Here is a 19,647-nt window from a genome sequence, read left to right on the forward strand (position 1 = left end):
TCTTGTGCTGTATAACCTACATGATGTGTTGGTGCTTGGATTGCCATGGCTGCAATCTCATAACCCAGTCCTTGACTGGAAAGCTATGTCTGTGTTAAGCTGGGGATGTAAGGGGACGCATGGGGACGTACCTGTGGTTTCCATTTCATCATCTATTCCTTCTGAGATTCCTGAATTCTTGACTGAATATCGTGACGTTTTTGAAGAACCTAAGCTTGGTTCATTACCTCCGCACCGGGAGTGCGATTGTGCCATAGATTTGATTCCGGGTAGTAAATACCCTAAGGGTCGTTTATTTAATCTGTCTGTGCCTGAACATGCTGCTATGCGAGAATATATAAAGGAGTCCTTGGAAAAGGGACATATTCGTCCTTCGTCATCTCCCTTAGGAGCCGGTTTTTTCTTTGTGGCTAAGAAAGATGGCTCTTTGAGGCCGTGTATTGATTATCGGCTTTTGAATAAAATCACGGTTAAATATCAATATCCGTTGCCACTGCTGACTGATTTGTTTGCTCGCATAAAGGGGGCCAAGTGGTTCTCTAAGATAGATCTCCGTGGGGCGTATAATTTGGTGCGAATTAAGCAGGGGGATGAGTGGAAGACCGCATTTAATACGCCCGAGGGCCACTTTGAGTATTTGGTGATGCCTTTTGGTCTTTCAAATGCCCCTTCAGTCTTTCAGTCCTTTATGCATGACATTTTCCGTGATTATTTGGATAAATTTATGATTGTGTATCTGGATGATATTTTGATTTTTTCGGATGACTGGGACTCTCATGTCCAGCAGGTCAGGAGGGTTTTTCAGGTTTTGCGGTCTAATTCCTTGTGTGTGAAGGGTTCTAAGTGCGTTTTTGGGGTTCAAAAGATTTCCTTTTTGGGATATATTTTTTCCCCCTCTTCCATCGAGATGGATCCTGTCAAGGTTCAGGCTATTTGTGATTGGACGCAACCTTCTTCTCTTAAGAGTCTTCAGAAGTTTTTGGGCTTTGCTAACTTTTATCGTCGATTTATTGCTGGTTTTTCTGATGTTGTTAAACCATTGACTGATTTGACTAAGAAGGGTGCTGATGTTGCTGATTGGTCCCCTGCTGCTGTGGAGGCCTTTCGGGAGCTTAAGCGCCGCTTTTCTTCCGCCCCTGTGTTGCGTCAGCCTGATGTTGCTCTTCCTTTTCAGGTTGAGGTCGACGCTTCTGAAATCGGAGCTGGGGCGGTTTTGTCGCAGAGAAGTTCCGATTGTTCCGTGATGAGACCTTGTGCCTTTTTCTCGCGTAAATTTTCGCCCGCCGAGCGGAATTATGATGTTGGGAATCGGGAGCTTTTGGCCATGAAGTGGGCTTTTGAGGAGTGGCGTCATTGGCTTGAGGGGGCTAGACATCAGGTGGTGGTATTGACTGACCACAAAAATCTAATTTATCTTGAGTCCGCCAGACGCCTGAATCCTAGACAGGCGCGCTGGTCGTTGTTTTTCTCTCGGTTTAATTTTGTGGTGTCCTACCTGCCGGGTTCTAAGAATGTTAAGGCGGATGCCCTTTCTAGGAGTTTTGAGCCTGACTCCCCTGGTAACTCTGAACCTACAGGTATCCTTAAGGATGGAGTGATATTGTCTGCCGTTTCTCCAGACCTGCGGCGGGCCTTGCAGGAGTTTCAGGCGGATAGACCTGATCGTTGCCCACCTGGTAGACTGTTTGTTCCTGATGATTGGACCAGTAAAGTCATTTCTGAGGTTCATTCTTCTGCGTTGACAGGTCATCCTGGAATCTTTGGTACCAGGGATTTGGTGGCAAGGTCCTTCTGGTGGCCTTCCCTGTCTCGAGATGTGCGAGGCTTTGTGCAGTCTTGTGACGTTTGTGCTCGGGCCAAGCCTTGTTGTTCTCGGGCTAGTGGATTGTTGTTGCCCTTGCCTATCCCGAAGAGGCCCTGGACGCACATCTCGATGGATTTTATTTCGGATCTTCCTGTTTCTCAGAAGATGTCTGTCATCTGGGTGGTGTGTGACCGTTTCTCTAAGATGGTCCATTTGGTTCCCCTGCCTAAGTTGCCTTCTTCTTCCGAGTTGGTTCCTCTGTTTTTTCAAAATGTGGTCCGTTTGCATGGTATTCCGGAGAATATCGTTTCTGACAGAGGAACCCAATTCGTGTCTAGATTTTGGCGAGCATTCTGTGCTAGGATGGGCATAGATTTGTCTTTCTCATCTGCTTTCCATCCTCAGACTAATGGCCAGACCGAGCGGACGAATCAGACCTTGGAGACATATTTGAGGTGTTTTGTGTCTGCAGATCAGGATGATTGGGTTGCTTTTTTGCCTTTAGCGGAGTTTGCCCTCAATAATCGGGCCAGCTCTGCCACCTTGGTGTCTCCTTTTTTCTGTAATTCGGGGTTTCATCCTCGATTTTCTTCTGGTCAGGTGGAATCTTCGGATTGTCCTGGAGTGGATGCTGTGGTGGAGAGGTTGCATCAGATTTGGGGGCAGGTAGTGGACAATTTGAAGTTGTCCCAGGAGAAGACTCAGCTTTTTGCCAACCGCCGGCGTCGGGTTGGTCCTCGGCTTTGTGTTGGGGACTTGGTGTGGTTGTCTTCTCGTTTTGTCCCTATGAGGGTTTCTTCTCCTAAGTTTAAGCCTCGGTTCATCGGCCCGTACAAGATATTGGAGATTCTTAACCCTGTGTCCTTCCGTTTGGACCTCCCTGCATCTTTTTCTATTCATAATGTTTTTCATCGGTCATTGTTGCGCAGGTATGAGGTACCGGTTGTGCCTTCCGTTGAGCCTCCTGCTCCGGTGTTGGTTGAGGGCGAGTTGGAGTACGTTGTGGAAAAAATCTTGGACTCCTGGGTTTCCAGACGGAAACTCCAGTATCTGGTCAAATGGAAGGGATACGGTCAGGAGGATAATTCTTGGGTGACTGCCTCTGATGTTCATGCCTCCGATCTGGTCCGTGCCTTTCATAGGGCTCATCCTGATCGCCCTGGTGGTTCTGGTGAGGGTTCGGTGCCCCCTCCTTGAGGGGGGGGTACTGTTGTGAAATTGGATTTTGGGCTCCCCCGGTGGCCACTGGTGGAATTGAACTGGTGTGCATCATCCCCTCTGTTCACCTGTTTCCATCAGGATGTGGGAGTCGCTATTTAACCTTGCTCCTCTGTCACTTCCATGCCGGTCATCATTGTAATCAGAAGCCTTTCTGTGCATGTTCCTGCTGCTAGACAACTCCCAGCTAAGTTGGACTTTAGTCCTCGTTTGTTTTTGCATTTTGTTCCAGTTCACAGCTGTAGTTTTGTTTCTGTGTCTGGAAAGCTCTTGTGATCTGAAATTGCCACTCTGATGTTATGAGTTAATACTAGAGTCTTAAAGTAATTTCAGGATGGTATTTTGATAGGGTTTTCAGCTGACCATGAAAGTGCCCTTTCTGTCTTCCTGCTATCTAGTAAGCGGACCTCAATTTTGCTAAACCTATTTTCATACTACGTTTGTCATTTCATCTAAAATCACCGCCAATATATGTGGGGGCCTCTGTCTGCCTATCGGGGAAATTTCTCTAGAGGTGAGCCAGGACTATATTTTCCTCTGCCAGGATTAGTTAGTCCTCCGGCCGGCGCTGGGCGTCTAGGGATAAAAAACGTAGGCAACGCTACCCGGCTACTGTTAGTTGTGCGGCAGGTTTAGTTCATGGTCAGTTTAGTTTCCATCCTTCCAAGAGCTAGTACTTATGTTTGCTGGGCTATGTTCTCTTGCCATTGAGAACCATAACAGTTCTCCCATCCTGCCCTAATGAGTATCCATCCTGCCCCATCTGTCTCCATCGTATCCATCCTGCCCCATGATCCTGCCCCATCTGTCTCCAATCATGCCCGTATCACCATTCTGCCCCGTCTCCAATCATGCCCCCTGTGTCTCAATCCTGCCCCATCTGTCTCCAGTCATGCTGCCATGTCTGTCATCCTGCCCCTGTGTCCAGCATACTGCCGCCCCAGTGTCCAGCATACTGCCGCCCCAGTGTCCAGCATACTGCCGCCCCAGTGTCCAGCATACTGCCGCCCCAGTGTCCAGCATACTGCCGCCCCAGTGTCAAGCATACTGCCGCCCCAGTGTCCAGCATACTGCCGACCCAGTGTCCAGCATACTGCCGCCCCAGTGTCCAGCATACTGCCGCCCGTGTCCAGCATACTGCCGCCCCAGTGTCCAGCATACTGCCCCCCCAGTGTCCAGCATACTGCCCCCCCAGTTTCCAGCATACTGCCCCCCCAGTGTCCAGCATACTGCCCCCCCAGTGTCCAGCATACTGCCCCCCAGTGTCCAGCATAGTGCCCCCTCTGTGTCCAGCATAGTGCCCCCTCTGTGTCCAGCATAGTGCCCCCTCTGTGTCCAGCTTTCTGCCCCCTCTGTGTCCAGCATAGTGCCCCCTCTGTGTCCAGCATACTGCCCCCTCTGTGTCCAGCATAGTGCCCCCTCTGTGTCCAGCATAGTGCCCCTTCTGTGTCCAGCATACTGCCCCCTGTGTCCAGCTTTCTGCCCCCCAGTGTCCAGCTTTCTGCCCCCCAGTGTCCAGCTTTCTGCCCCCTCTGTGTCCAGCTTTCTGCCCCCTCTGTGTCCAGCTTTCTGCCCCCCAGTGTCCAGCTTTCTGCCCCCTCTGTGTCCAGCTTTCTGCCCCCTCTGTGTCCAGCTTTCTGCCCCCCAGTGTCCAGCTTTCTGCCCCCTCTGTGTCCAGCTTTCTGCCCCCCAGTGTCCAGCTTTCTGCCCCCTCTGTGTCCAGCTTTCTGCCCCCCCTGTGTCCAGCTTTCTGCCCTGGGCCCCCCTATCGCCGCTCTCAATTAAAAAAAACAAACAAAAAAAAAAAAAAATTCTGCTTACCTGCCACGTTCCTGATCTTCATGCAGCTGAAGCGTGCACTCGCCAGCGATTGACAATGACGTCAGACGCCGGCGACATGCACGCTGGGACTGACGTCAGCTGCCAGCCTCAGATTGCATTGTGCCGCCCGGGGCGGACCGCCCCCCCCGCCCCCCCTTCCTACGCCACTGCCCTCGCTGGGTTGACAGGACACACTACAGGCCAGATAAGCATAATAGGAGCAGCGCCTGCCTAGGCTGCAGACCATGGGTTCAGGGGACATATGATACCTGGCAGCTATGTGTCCAGAATTGTGACACCGCCAACACACCACATCCTCCACAACAGCCTTAGGGAACTCTTCAGCAGGATTGGGACGCCCCCATTTGTGGGTCTAGCCACCCTCTGAGGTGAGCCCGCCCCCTTTCGGGTATCCCCGTAGCTTGCAAAGTGAATGTAAAATGTTCTCCAGCTACACACACAGTTAGTGAACAGGAACTTCCTGTTTTTTTTATTTTTTTAAATGCATTATTGGCAATATAACATTATTGCTGTTATGACAGAAATCTGTGCACTATTAAATAGTTGAGCAATATATACAATAATAAGCATTATTCCAACAATTTTGTTCTTGCATTGATCTTCTCACTGCATGAAAGTTCAGTGCATCCATGGTTGTCTTCATAAATGAAGTTGATGGCTTACCAAGATTGCATAACAATTGGTTTAACCAAATGAACTCTTCACTTGCTTGGATTGCAGACACATACTCTGCTTCTGTAGATGACAAGACTACAGACATCTGTTTTCTGCTAGACCAAGAAATTAACTTTCTCCAAGCTTGAACAAATGCCCCCTTATTGATTTACAATCATTTAAGCCACCTGCCCAGTCTGCATACACAATTTAAATTAAATGTATGTCTTAGGGCTGTCCCACACGTCCAGATAATTCCGGTACCGGAATAAATCGGTACCGGAGTTATCCGTGTCCGTGTGCCTGGGAACTCACGGAGGCCATACGTGCGGCACACGTGTGCCGCCCGTATGGTAAGTGGGTACCACACGGAGCGTGTGGTACCCACTCTGCATCATGCTGAAGCCGCGATTCATATGTTCCCTGCAGCAGCGTTTGCTGCAGAGAAAATATGAATAATAGTGTTTAAATTAAACATCTATCTGTCCGCCGCCCCCCCACCCCCTGTGCGCCCCCCCGCTGGTCAGAAAATACTTACCCGGTTCCCCCGTCGGCTGTCGCTCCTTCCTGGTCTGGCCGCGGCTTCTCTACTGTATGCGGTCGATTACACTCATGAATATGTGGCTCCACCTCCCATAGGGGCGGAGCCGACTATTCATGATTGTAAATGATCGGCCCCACGTGACCGCATACAGTAAGCCGCGGCCAGACCAGGAAGGAGCGACAGCCGACGGGGGACCCGGGTAAGTATTTTCTGACCAGTGGGGGGGCGCACAGGGGGTGGGAGGGCGGCGGACACATAGATCTTTATTTTAAACACTATTATTCATATTTTCTCTGCAGCAAACGCTGCTGCAGGGAACATGTGAATCGCGGCTTCAGCACCATGTGGGGGGGACAGCGCTTACTGTAGCACTGTCTCCTGCACGCACACGGACCCCAGACGGAGAATGTCCGTGTGAGGTCCGTGTTTTACACGGACCCATTGACTCTATTGGGTCCGTGTAATACGTGCGCTCCCACGAACACTGACATGTCTCCGTGTTTGGCACACGGAGACACGGTCCGCAAAAAATCAATGACATCTGAACAGATGCATTGATTTTTATGGGTCTACGTGTGTCAGTGTCTCCGGTACGTGAGGAAACTGTCACCTCACGTACCGGAGCCACTGACGTGTGAAACCGGCCTTAAGTCTCTTTGAAATATAGAAGAACTCTCTTAACAGCATTCCAGTCCTTTTGACATGGTTTTTCCACATATTTGCAGAGAATTCCAATTGTTTCATAGTTGCTATTAGGGTTGAGCGAAACGGATCGTTCATTTTCATAAGTCGCCGACTTTTGGCAAAGTCGGCGTCTCATGAAACCCGACCCGATCCCTGTGTGGGGTCGGCCATGCGGTACGCGACTTTCGCGCCAAAGTCGCGTTTCAATTACGCTAAAAGCGCCATTTCTCAGCCAATGAAGGTGGACGCAGAGTGTGGGCAGCGTGATGACATAGATCTCAGTCCCCACCATCTTAGAGAAGGGCATTGCATTGATTGGCTTGCTTTCTGCGGCGTCACAGGGGCTATAAAGGGGCGTTCCCGCCGACCGCCATCTTAGGCCTTGTTCACACGATCCTTTTTTCCCTGCGGATTTTTCAGGTCCTGATTTGTGAAAACCGCAGTGCAAAACCTGCGGTGGTTTTCACTGCGGTTTTCAGTCCTTTTTCGGATTCCACTGCGGGTTTCCGGCTGCTTTTTCCTATTGGTGCAGGTGGAAAACAGCAGCGGAATCCGCAGAAAGAATTGACATGGTACTTCTTTTTTTCCGCAGAAAATCAGCGCGGATTTTCCGGCGGAAAAAAGGATCGTGGGAACAGCAGCTTTTTTTTCCATTGGGTAACATTGTACTGTACCCTGCATGGAAAAAGGATGCGGATACGCAGCTGCAAATCCGCTGCGGATCCGCAGTAAAAACCGCATCGTGTGAACATAGCCTAACTGCTGCTGATCTGAGCGTAGGGAGAGGTTGCTGCAGCTTCTTCAGAAGCAGGGATAGTGATAGGCAGGGTACATAAAGCTACAAACCGATTTCCACTGTCCAACACCACCTTTTGATTGCAGGGACAGTGGAAGCTACATTTTTTTTCCCTCAGCGCTTTAGCTCATTGGGCTGCACTAGAAGGCTCCCTGACCCTGATAGCTGCGTTGCTGTGCCTGTGTGTACGCCGCTGTGCAAACCAACTGCTTTTTTCAAAGCACAAATCCTGTTTTTCCTTCCTTTCTGCACAGCTATCTTGTGTGTTTGTCCACACTTTTGTGTGCAGCAGTCCTTTTTATAGCTGCCTGCCATACTTTTCTGAGATAACTGCAGGGAGATAAATATTGGCAAGTCTGCCTCCGTGCCACTGCTGTGTGTGGCATCTGTCTCTCATTGTGTGGCACCGAAAACACTGTGTAATACTTGGCCATTTTTTTTTTTGGGGGGGTACATTCTCCCTTTTCCAAAAAAAAAATTAGTGGGAGATAAATATTGGCAAGTCTGCCTCCGTGCCATTGCTGTTTGTGGCATCTGTCTCTCATTGTGTGGCACCAAAAACACTGTGTAATACTTGGCCATTTTTTTTTTTTTGGGTACATTCTCCCTTTTCCAAAAAAAAAATTAGTGGGAGATAAATATTGGCAAGTCTGCCTCCGTGCCACTGCTGTGTGTGGTATCTGTCTCTCATTGTGTGCCACCAAAAACACTGTGTAATACTTGGCCATTTTTTTTTTTTGGGGTACATTCTCCCTTTTCCCCAAAAAAAATTAGTGGGAGATAAATATTGGCAAGTCTGCCTCCGTGCCATTGCTGTGTGTGGCATCTGTCTCTCATTGTGTGGCACCGAAAACACTGTGTAATACTTGGCCTTTTTGGGGGGGGGGGGGGTAAATTCTCCTTTTAAAAAAAAAAAAATTAGTGGGAGATAAATATTGGCAAGTCTGCCTCTGTGCCATTGCTGTTTGTGGCATCTGTCTCTCATTGTGTGGCACCAAAAACACTGTGTAATACTTGGCCATTTTTTTTTTTTTGGGTACATTCTCCCTTTTCCAAAAAAAAAATTAGTGGGAGATAAATATTGGCAAGTCTGCCTCCGTGCCACTGCTGTGTGTGGTATCTGTCTCTCATTGTGTGCCACCAAAAACACTGTGTAATACTTGGCCATTTTTTTTTTTTTGGGGTACATTCTCCCTTTTCCCCAAAAAAAATTAGTGGGAGATAAATATTGGCAAGTCTGCCTCCGTGCCATTGCTGTGTGTGGCATCTGTCTCTCATTGTGTGGCACCGAAAACACTGTGTAATACTTGGCCTTTTTTTTGGGGGGGGGGTAAATTCTCCTTTTAAAAAAAAAAAAATTAGTGGGAGATAAATATTGGCAAGTCTGCCTCTGTGCCATTGCTGTGTGTGGTATCTGTCTCTCATTGTGTGCCACCAAAAACACTGTGTAATACTTGGCCTTTTTTTTTTTTTTTGGGTACATTCTCCCTTTTCCAAAAAAAAAATTACTGGGAGATAAATATTGGCAAGTCTTCCTCCGTGCCATTGCTGTGTGTGGCATCTGTCTCTCATTGTGTGGCACCGAAAACACTGTGTAATACTTGACCATTTTTTTTTTTTTTTTGGGTACATTCTCCCTTTTCCCCAAAAAAAATTAGTGGGAGATAAATATTGGCAAGTCTGCCTCCGTGCCATTGCTGTGTGTGGCATCTTTCTCTCATTGTGTGGCACCGAAAACACTGTGTAATACTTGGCCATTTTTTTTTTGGGGGGGTACATTCTCCCTTTTCCAAAAAAAAAATTAGTGGGAGATAAATATTGGCAAGTCTGCCTCCGTGCCATTGCTGTGTTTGGCATCTGTCTCTCCTTGTGTGGCACCGAAAACACTGTGTAATACTTGGCCATTTTTTTTTTTCTTTTGGTACGTTCTCCCATTTCCAAAAAAAAAATTTGTGGGAGATAAATATTGGCAAGTCTGCCTCCGTGCCATTGCTGTGTGTGGCATCTGTCTCTTATTGTGTGGCACCGAAAACACTGTGTAATACTTGGCCTTTTTTTGGGGGGGGGTAAATTCTCCCTTTTCAAAAAAAAAAATTTGTGGGAGATAAATATTGGCAAGTCTGCCTCCGTGCCATTGCTGTGTGTGGCATCTGTCTCTCATTGTGTGGCACCGAAAACACTGTGTAATACTTGGCCATTTTTTTTTTTTTTTTTGGGTACATTCTCCCTTTTCCAAAAAAAAAATTAGTGGGAGATAAATATTGGCAAGTCTGCCTCCGTGCCATTGCTGTGTGTGGCATCTGTCTCTCATTGTGTGGCACCGAAAACACTGTGTAATACTTGGCCATTTTTTTTTTTTTTTTTGGGTACATTCTCCCTTTTCCAAAAAAAAAATTAGTGGGAGATAAATATTGGCAAGTCTGCCTCCGTGCCATTGCTGTGTGTGGCATCTGTCTCTCATTGTGTGACACCGAAAACACTGTGTAATACTTGGCCATTTTTTTTTTTTGGGTACATTCTACCAGAAAAAAAAAAAATAGTGGGAGATTAAGATTGCCATTTCTGCTTGAGTGCTGGTCCTGTGTGTGCCATCTGTCTCAAATTATTGGGGCACAGAAAACCTAGTGTGTAACATTGGGCCTGATTTTCCTTTCAGTGTCAGGCACCTATAAAGGTATATATAAATCCTACAGAAGTTTGAGTTCACCTGATAAGTTGTTTTACAGTAACAAATAGCGTTACTTTGGTTACGTTTTGCAAACAATGAGGAAGTCTAGTGGAAGAGGTCGTGGCCGTGGGCGGTCATTGTCAGCTGGTAATGATGGTAGTGGTGGTGGAGCATCAGGTGGTCGTGGTAAAAGCAGTACAGCACCTAAGTCTCGAGTTGTTGAGCCAGGTTCGTTGTCTGGCTACACAAGGCCTCGAACGCTCTCTTTTCTGGGAGTAGGAAAACCACTTTTGAAGCCGGAGCAGGAGGAACAAGTATTGGCTTTCATTGCTGACTCTGCCTCTAACTCTTTCGCCTCCTCCTCGGAAAGTGCCAAATGTCAGAGCAGTGCATCGTCAGTGGATGCTCCCGGTCAGGAACAAGTCGCTTCCTTGTGTCCTTCACTAAAAACAACAGTTAAGGATGCGTCAGTCGACACAACAGGTTACTCCATGGAGCTCTTTACACATACCGTTCCTGGGTTAGACAGTAAAACAGTTAACAGGCCATGCCGATTAGAAGTTGAATCGGACATGGAGTGCACAGATGCACAGCCACAGCCAGATTACTATGCTGTTCCTTTGACTCAGACCAGAACATTGCCCTCGCAGTGTACTGAGGCAGAATCAAACCCAGCGGAGACTATGGTGCCCCGTCACGAAGGCTATACCACCGGCTTACACGGTGACACAGACGAAATTGCACACGACATAGAAGAGGAGGTCATAGATGACCCAGTTGTGGACCCCGATTGGCAGCCATTGGGGGAACAGGGTGCAGGTGGCAGTAGTTCTGAAGCGGAGGAGGAGGAGCCGCAGCAGGCATCAACATCACAACAGGTTCCATCTACCGGGCCCGTATCTGGCCAAAAACGCGTGGCAAAAACAAAACCAGTTGGAGGACAGCGTGGCCATCCGGTTAAAGAAGCTCAGTCTGCAATGCCTGAAAAGGTATCCGATAGTAGAAAGAGTGCAGTCTGGCATTTTTTTAAACAACATCCAAATGATCAGCGCAAAGTCATCTGTCAAAAATGTTCAACTACCTTAAGCAGAGGTCAGAATCTTAAAAGTCTAAATACAAGTTGCATGCATAGACATTTATCCACCATGCATTTGCAAGCATGGACTAACTACCAAACGTCCCTAAAGGTTGCAGCACCCTCGGCCAATGAAGCTAGTCAGCAACGCTACATCCCTTCCCTCCCTGTAAGCCCACCATTTCCCGCGCCACCTGCAGTATCTGTGCAGCTTTCGTCGCCAGGCCAAAGCAGTCAGGGAATCACCAGGTTAGTAGTAGGAAACACTGCATGTAGGGCACCGGCAAGAATACCATCTCCAACCCTCTCTCACTCACCCATGTCCACCGGCACCACCGCTAGTTCCACGATCTCCAGCTCTCCAGTCCAGCTCACCCTACATGAGACTCTTGTTAGGAAAAGGAAGTACTCATCCTCGCATCCGCGTACACAGGGTTTGAACGCCCACATTGCTAGACTAATCTCATTAGAGATGATGCCCTACCGGTTAGTTGAAAGCGAAGCTTTCAAAGCGCTGATGGACTACGCTGTACCACGCTACGAGCTACCCAGTCGGCACTTCTTTTCTAGAAAAGCCATCCCAGCCCTCCAACAGCATGTTAAAGACCGCATCGTCCATGCACTCAGGCAGTCTGTGACTACAAAGGTGCACCTGACAACAGATGCATGGACCAGTAGGCATGGCCAGGGACGTTACGTGTCCATCACGGCACACTGGGTGAATGTGGTAGATGCAGGGTCCACAGGGGACAGCAATATTGGGACAGTTCTGCCTAGCCCACGGTCAAGGAAAGAGTTGGCTGTAGGCGTTTGCCCCCCCTCCTCCTCTTCCTCCTCCTTCTCCTGCAGAAGCGAGAGCTCGTCCACAGACCACAGTCGCACATCCACTCCATCCGCAGCTGCCACTGTTGCACACCAGGTGTGCCATTATGGGACAGCTAGTGGCAAGCGTCAGCAGGCTGTATTGGCAATGAAGTGTTTGGGCGACAACAGACACACCGCGGAAGTTCTGTCCGAGTTCTTGCAGAAAGAAACTCAGTCATGGCTGGGCACTGTACATCTTGAGGCAGGCAAGGTAGTGAGTGATAACGGAAGGAATTTCATGGCTGCCATAGCCCTTTCCCAACTGAAACACATTCCTTGCCTGGCTCACACCTTAAACCTGGTGTTGCAGTGCTTCCTGAAAAGTTATCCGGGGTTACCCGACCTGCTCCTCAAAGTGCGCAGACTTTGCTCGCATATCCGCCGTTCGCCTGTACACTCCAGCCGTATGCAGAACTATCAGCGTTCTTTGAACCTTCCTCAGCATCACCTAATCATCGACGTTGCAACAAGGTGGAACTCCACACTGCACATGCTTCAGAGAGTGTGCGAACAGAGGCGTGCTGTTATGTATTTGTGGGAGGATACACGGGCAGGCAGTTGGATGGCAGACATGGAGTTGTCAGGTGTGCAGTGGTCGAAGCTACAAGACCTGTGTCAAGTCCTTCAGTGTTTTGAGGAATGCACACGGCTGGTTAGTGCAGACAACGCCATAATAAGCATGAGCATCCCCCTAATGCGTCTGCTGATGCAAAGTTTGACGCACATAAAGGAGCAGGCGTCTGCAGCCGAGGAAGAGGAAAGCCTTGATGACAGTCAGCCATTGTCTGGTCAGGGCCGTGTAGAGGACGCGGTAGTGGGCGAAGAGGAGGAGGAGGACGAGGAGGATGATGGGGATGAGTACTTTTTTAATGAGGAAGCTTTTCCTGGGCCAACAGAAATTAGTGGCGTTGCAAGGCCGGGTTCTGTTTTTTTAAGGGAGACAAGTGACGTAGATTTGCCTGTAACTGCCCCTCAACCCAGCACAACCGCAGATTTGACAACTGGAACTTTGGCCCACATGGCGGATTATGTCTTACGTATCCTCAAAAAGGACACATGCATTATTAAAATGATGAGCGATGACGATTACTGGTTGGCCTGCATCCTTGACCCTCGCTATAAAGGCAAATTGCAAAATATTATGCCACATGAGAACCTCGAACAAATATTAGCAACCAAACAAGCTACTCTTGTAGACCGTTTGATTCAGGCATTCCCAGCACACAGTGCCGGTGATGGTTCTCACACAAGCTGCAGGGGGCTACAGGGCAGAGGTGTTAGAGGTGCACAGATCAGAAGTGGCGTTGGTCAGAGGGGTTTTCTGACCAGGTTGTGGAGTGATTTCGCAATGACCGCAGACAGGACAGGTACTGCAGCATCTATCCAAAGTGACAGGAGACAACATTTGTCCAGTATGGTTACTAACTACTTTTCCTCCCTTATCGATGTTCTCCCTCAAGCGTCATTCCCATTTGATTACTGGGCATACAAATTAGACACCTGGCCTGAATTGGCAGAATATGCGTTGCAGGAGCTTGCTTGCTCAGCAGCTAGTGTGCTATCAGAAAGAGTATTCAGTGCTGCTGGTTCAATATTAACCAAAAAAAGGACTCGTCTGGCTACCCAAAATGTGGATGATCTCACCTTCATTAAAATGAACCACTCCTGGATTTCAAATTATTTTGCCCCACCTTTCCCGGCTGACACCTAGCTTTCCTATAAAAAGGTCTTGCTTGTGGACTGGTCTTACTGAGTGTTCAAATCTCTTAATTTGCAGCAGCTGTTTGACCAGCATACGACATGTTTACACTTCCCCCAATGGGAAAACTCCCCCCACGGGGCCGTTGTCTCACTCTCGACACTTGGCGCAAGCACCAGTTAGTTACAGTGCTGTTTGTCAGAAGAGGTGGGTGTGCTCGCTTTTGGTCGACGGCACTGCCACTGGGTCCCTCATAGTACAATGTAGTGTCTCTGGCGGTGGTGGTGCGCACCCAACGTCAGACACACCGTTGTAACATGAGGGGCCCTGGGGCGGTACCGCCGGCCACAAGAGAGTTCCCCCCCCCCAGCTCAAACTGTGCTCTACCACGTGCAAAATTATCTCGCACAGCTCCACCAATGTTTAGTCTATGCGCTGACATCATTCAATGCCTGGCACTGACAAACAATACCTATTTGTTGACATCTATGATGCTAGTTAAAGTAGTCTGGGTCAGTGTCCTATATTGACACCAGTAAATAGTAATTTACTGCCAAATTACTTTGTCATAATCTCTGCAGATGAGCCCACCCCTGTACCTAAGCATGCCACCCTTTTTTTTTATTTATAGTTGTTTTGCGAGACATTAACATCTATTTATTTTTTGGGAGTACTAACTGTGTCAGACACTTCTTGCAATACTCCTCCACTGACCACAATGCTGCCTGCCTGTGTATCCATGTAACCGATTTAAAACTGCCATGCCTGCCTATTGTTTGTTATTTTAGGCCTTTGACAGCCTGTCTGCGGCCCCTACTTGCAATACTCCTCCACTGACCACAATGCTGCCTGGAGTGCCTGCCTGTGTATCCATGTAACCGATTTAAAACTGCCATGCCTGCCTATTGTTTGTTATTTTAGGCCTTTGTTAGCCTGTCTGCGGCCCCTACTTGCAATACTCCTCCACTGACCACAATGCTGCCTGCCTGTGTATCCATGTAACCGATTTAAAACTGCCATGCCTGCCTATTGTTTGTTATTTTAGGCCTTTGTTAGCCTGTCTGCGGCCCCTACCTGCAATACTCCTCCACTGACCACAATGCTGCCTGCCTGTGTATCCATGTAACCGATTTAAAACTGCCATGCCTGCCTATTGTTTGTTATTTTAGGCCTTTGATAGCCTGTCTGCGGCCCCTACTTGCAATACTCCTCCACTGACCACAATGCTGCCTGCCTGTGTATCCATGTAACCGATTTAAAACTGCCATGCCTGCCTATTGTTTGTTATTTTAGGCCTTTGTTAGCCTGTCTGCGGCCCCTACTTGCAATACTCCTCCACTGACCACAATGCTGCCTGGAGTGCCTGCCTGTGTATCCATGTAACCGATTTTAAACTGCCATGCCTGCCTATTGTTTGTTATTTTAGGCCTTTGATAGCCTGTCTGCGGCCCCTACTTGCAATACTCCTCCACTGACCACAATGCTGCCTGCCTGTGTATCCATGTAACCGATTTAAAACTGCCATGCCTGCCTATTGTTTGTTATTTTAGGCCTTTGTTAGACTGTCTGTGGCCCCTACTTGCAATACTCCTCCACTGACCATAATGCTGCCTGCCTGTGTATCCATGTAACCGATTTAAAACTGCCATGCCTGCCTATTGTTTGTTATTTTAGGCCTTTGATAGCCTGTCTGTGGCCCCTACTTGCAATACTCCTCCACTGGCCACAATGCTGCCTGGAGTGCCTGCCTGTGTATCCATGTAACCGATTTAAAACTGCCATGCCTGCCTATTGTTTGTTATTTTAGGCCTTTGTTAGCCTGTCTGCGGCCCCTACTTGCAATACTCCTCCACTGACCACAATGCTGCCTGCCTGTGTATCCATGTAACCGATTTAAAACTGCCATGCCTGCCTATTGTTTGTTATTTTAGGCCTTTGTTAGCCTGTCTGTGGCCCCTACTTGCCATACTCCTCCACTGACCACAATGCTGCCTGCCTGTGTATCCATGTAACCGATTTAAAACTGCCATGCCTGCCTATTGTTTGTTATTTTAGGCCTTTGATAGCCTGTCTGCGGCCCCTACTTGCAATACTCCTCCACTGACCACAATGCTGCCTGCCTGTGTATCCATGTAACTGATTTAAAACTGCCATGCCTGCCTATTGTTTGTTATTTTAGGTCTTTGTTAGCCTGTCTGCGGCCCCTACTTGCAATACTCCTCCACTGACCACACCAATGCTGCCCGTGTACCCCTGGAACCTATTTAAAAGTTCATAGAGCCTAGTTATATATTTTATTTACTATTAATAAGGCCATGATGGACTACGCTGTACCACGCTACAAGCTAACCAGTCGACACTTCTTTTGCGAGAAAAGCCATCCCAACCCTCCACCAGCATGTAAAAGACCGCATTGTCCATGCACTCTGGCAATCTGTGAGTACAAAGGTGTACCTGACAACAGACGCATGGACCTGTAGGCATGGCCACGGAAGATTACGTGTCCATTACGGCGCAATGGGTTAATGTGGTGGATGCATGGTCCACTGGGGACAGCCTACTAAGTCTATATAACGGGTAGCTGGCCAACAGCACACGGATAAACGGATGCACGTCCTAGTTCCACTGGACCCCCATGGAAGATGTACATACCAGATAAGAAATGAAGGACAGCATCCAGTCCAGGTGAAAGTGTTCACAAAACGATTCCTTTATTTGCCAAAGTGCAACGTTTCGACCCAAATGGGTCTTTATCAAGCATTGATAAATGCTTGATAAAGACCCATTTGGGTCGAAACGTTGCACTTTGGCAAATAAAGGAATCGTTTTGTGAACACTTTCACCTGGACTGGATGCTGTCCTTCATTTCTTATCTAGCCTACTAAGTCTGTCTGCAGTCCCTAATTCAAATTGTCCTCCACTGTCTAAATCGGAGCTTCCACCTTCTGGCTATCGGCCTATAGTATCAGATATTAAACTGCATTTGGCCTTCAACTTTGGTTACGGCCTACTAACGGTGTCTGCCCCTGCCTGGTGTTTTTCCTCAACTGAATAAAGCTGAGCTTCAACCTTCTGGCTCTAATTTTTTTTTTTTTTTTTTAAGTGCTGGTTGGGGCATAATACCTCTGTTTGCTGCTCCCTGGTGTTGACCTCAACTGAATAAAGCTGAGCTTCCACCTTCTGGCTTTCGGCCTATAGTGTCAGATATTAAACTGCATTTGGCCTTCAACTTTGGTTACGGCCTACTAACGGTGTCTGCCCCTGCCTGGTGTTTTTCCTCAACTGAATAAAGCTGAGCTTCAACCTTCTGGCTCTCATTAAGTGCTGTGTTTTTAAAAATTGGTGGTTAGGGCCTACTAACGGTGTCTGCCCCTCCCTGGTGTTTGCCCTCAACTGAATAAAGCTGAGCTTCCACCTTCTGGCTTTCGGCCTATAGTATCAGATATTAAACTGCATTTGGCCTTCAACTTTGGTTACGGCCTACTAACGGTGTCTGCCCCTGCCTGGTGTTTTTCCTCAACTGAATAAAGCTGAGCTTCAACCTTCTGGCTCTCATTAAGTGCTGTGTTTTTAAAAATTGGTGGTTAGGGCCTACTAATGGTGTCTGCCCCTCCCTGGTGTTTGTCCTCAACTGAATAAAGCTGAGCTTCAACCTTCTGGCTCTAATTTTTTTTTTTTTTTTTTTTTTTTTTAAAGTGCTTGTTGGGGCATAATACCTCTGTTTGCTGCTCCCTGGTGTTGACCTCAACTGAATAAAGCTGAGCTTCCACCTTCTGGCTTTCGGCCTATAGTGTCAGATATTAAACTGCATTTGGCCTTCAACTTTGGTTACGGCCTACTAACGGTGTCTGCCCCTGCCTGGTGTTTTTCCTCAACTGAATAAAGCTGAGCTTCAACCTTCTGGCTCTCATTAAATGCTGTGTTTTTAAAAATTGGTGGTTAGGGCCTACTAACGGTGTCTGCCCCTCCCTGGTGTTTGCCCTCAACTGAATAAAGCTGAGCTTCCACCTTCTGGCTTTCGGCCTATAGTATCAGATATTAAACTGCATTTGGCCTTCAACTTTGGTTACGGCCTACTAACGGTGTCTGCCCCTCCCTGGTGTTTGCCCTCAACTGAATAAAGCTGAGCTTCAGTCTTTAGGCTTTTGGCCTAAAGTATCAGATATTAAACTGCATTTGGCCTATTAGTGTGTTTGGGCCCTTAAAACAGTGTCTGCTGCTCCTGGGTTTGCTACTCCACTGAACAAAGCAATGCCGCCTGTTTAGTCCTGTTACCAATTTTGAACTGCATTTAGCCTACTTTATTCTTTGGCCCTATATCTGTTTCCTCCTCATCCTGCCCATTGCCCAGCCACTGCTAGATGAGTCTGCTGGTACATTGACCTAGACCACTACATTCCCCTTGCACTCTACACAGCCAGAATCTGACCCTGCTGAAAGTAAGGTTCCCCTTCCTGCATGTTATACCACCTTACACAGGGACAAAGAGGAAGGTGCAGATGAAAGTGCAGGTTCCTTCATCAGGTGGGGGGGACATACTCGTTGGCGACGTCACTGGCACAGGGCCCCTCAGAGTACGCAAAAGTGTCGCTGCTGGTGGGAGGCGCCCCCGCCGCGCAAACACACCGCTGTACTTTGAGGGGCCCTGTGCCAGTGCCAATGCGAACGAGTGTGCCCCCCTGCTTGCTCAGGATCACAGCACTTGCAACGTTGAAATACTTACCTCTCCCTGCTCCACCGCCGTGACGTAGTCCACGATTCCTGGGCCCACTAAAACCTTGAACCAGCCCTACCCCCCACAACTTTTGCCAAATGACCCCCAAGTTCCATTGAACAACTATTATTATAAAGTTAATTAAGATTGACAAGCTTCAGAAACAAGAATGGATGTTTTTGGCATTAAAATGGGCACTGTAGGTGTTTTCCTGGCCTCCACTCACTGCCGACTATGCTTCCCCATTGACTTGCATTGGGTTTCGTGTTTCGGTCGATCCCCGACTTTTAGCGATAATCGGCCAACTGCACTCGACTCGACTCTGGACAAAGTCGGGTTTCACAAAACCTGACTCGATCTTTAAAAAATGAAAGTCGCTCAACCCTAGTTGCTATACATAGAAGTGCCCCCACTGCCTGCCTACAGTTCTCATTGTTAGGTAACACATCATCTTCTCCTTCCAACTTTAACCCCTTCCTGACATGCCCTGTACTAGTACTGCTCTGTGGGAAATGGGTTCCCGCAAACAGTAATACAAGTATGGTGCACCGATGATGAGGCCTCACGCTGAGCGCCTTGGCGATCTGGTGCAGGTGTCAGCTGTATGTGATAGTTGACACCCCGCAGCAATGCCCACGATCGGTGCTAGCACAGATCACGGGCAATTAACCCCTCTGATGCCGCTGTCAGTAGTGACAGTGACATACAGGGGCATCGTGCAGTGAGGGGGCTCCCTGCGTGCTTCCATCAGGATAACACAATGTGATGGCGTTGTCCTGATGGTCTCTAAGGAGACCCCCGGCCTCAAGATGGCCGCAGGGTCCTTTTGGGTCCTTCAGGGAAGGTGACATGTCAGTGCCTGCTCAGAGCAGGACCTCAGATGCATCTTCCCTGCCTGTCAGATCCTGGTCTAATGCCCTTTGTAACTCTCGGTGGTTTATGGCTTACTCCATTGTTTTAGTTTTGTAAGTGCAGGTGCATTGCAGAACATCAGTACAGCGATTTGATGTTATACAATAATGTTCCATACTGCGACAATGTAAAAAAAAGGTTAAAAAACAAAAAAATATTAAAAAGTGTAAAAA

Source organism: Ranitomeya variabilis, chromosome 1 (genome assembly GCF_051348905.1).
Source record: "Ranitomeya variabilis isolate aRanVar5 chromosome 1, aRanVar5.hap1, whole genome shotgun sequence".
NCBI lineage: Eukaryota > Metazoa > Chordata > Amphibia > Anura > Dendrobatidae > Ranitomeya > Ranitomeya variabilis.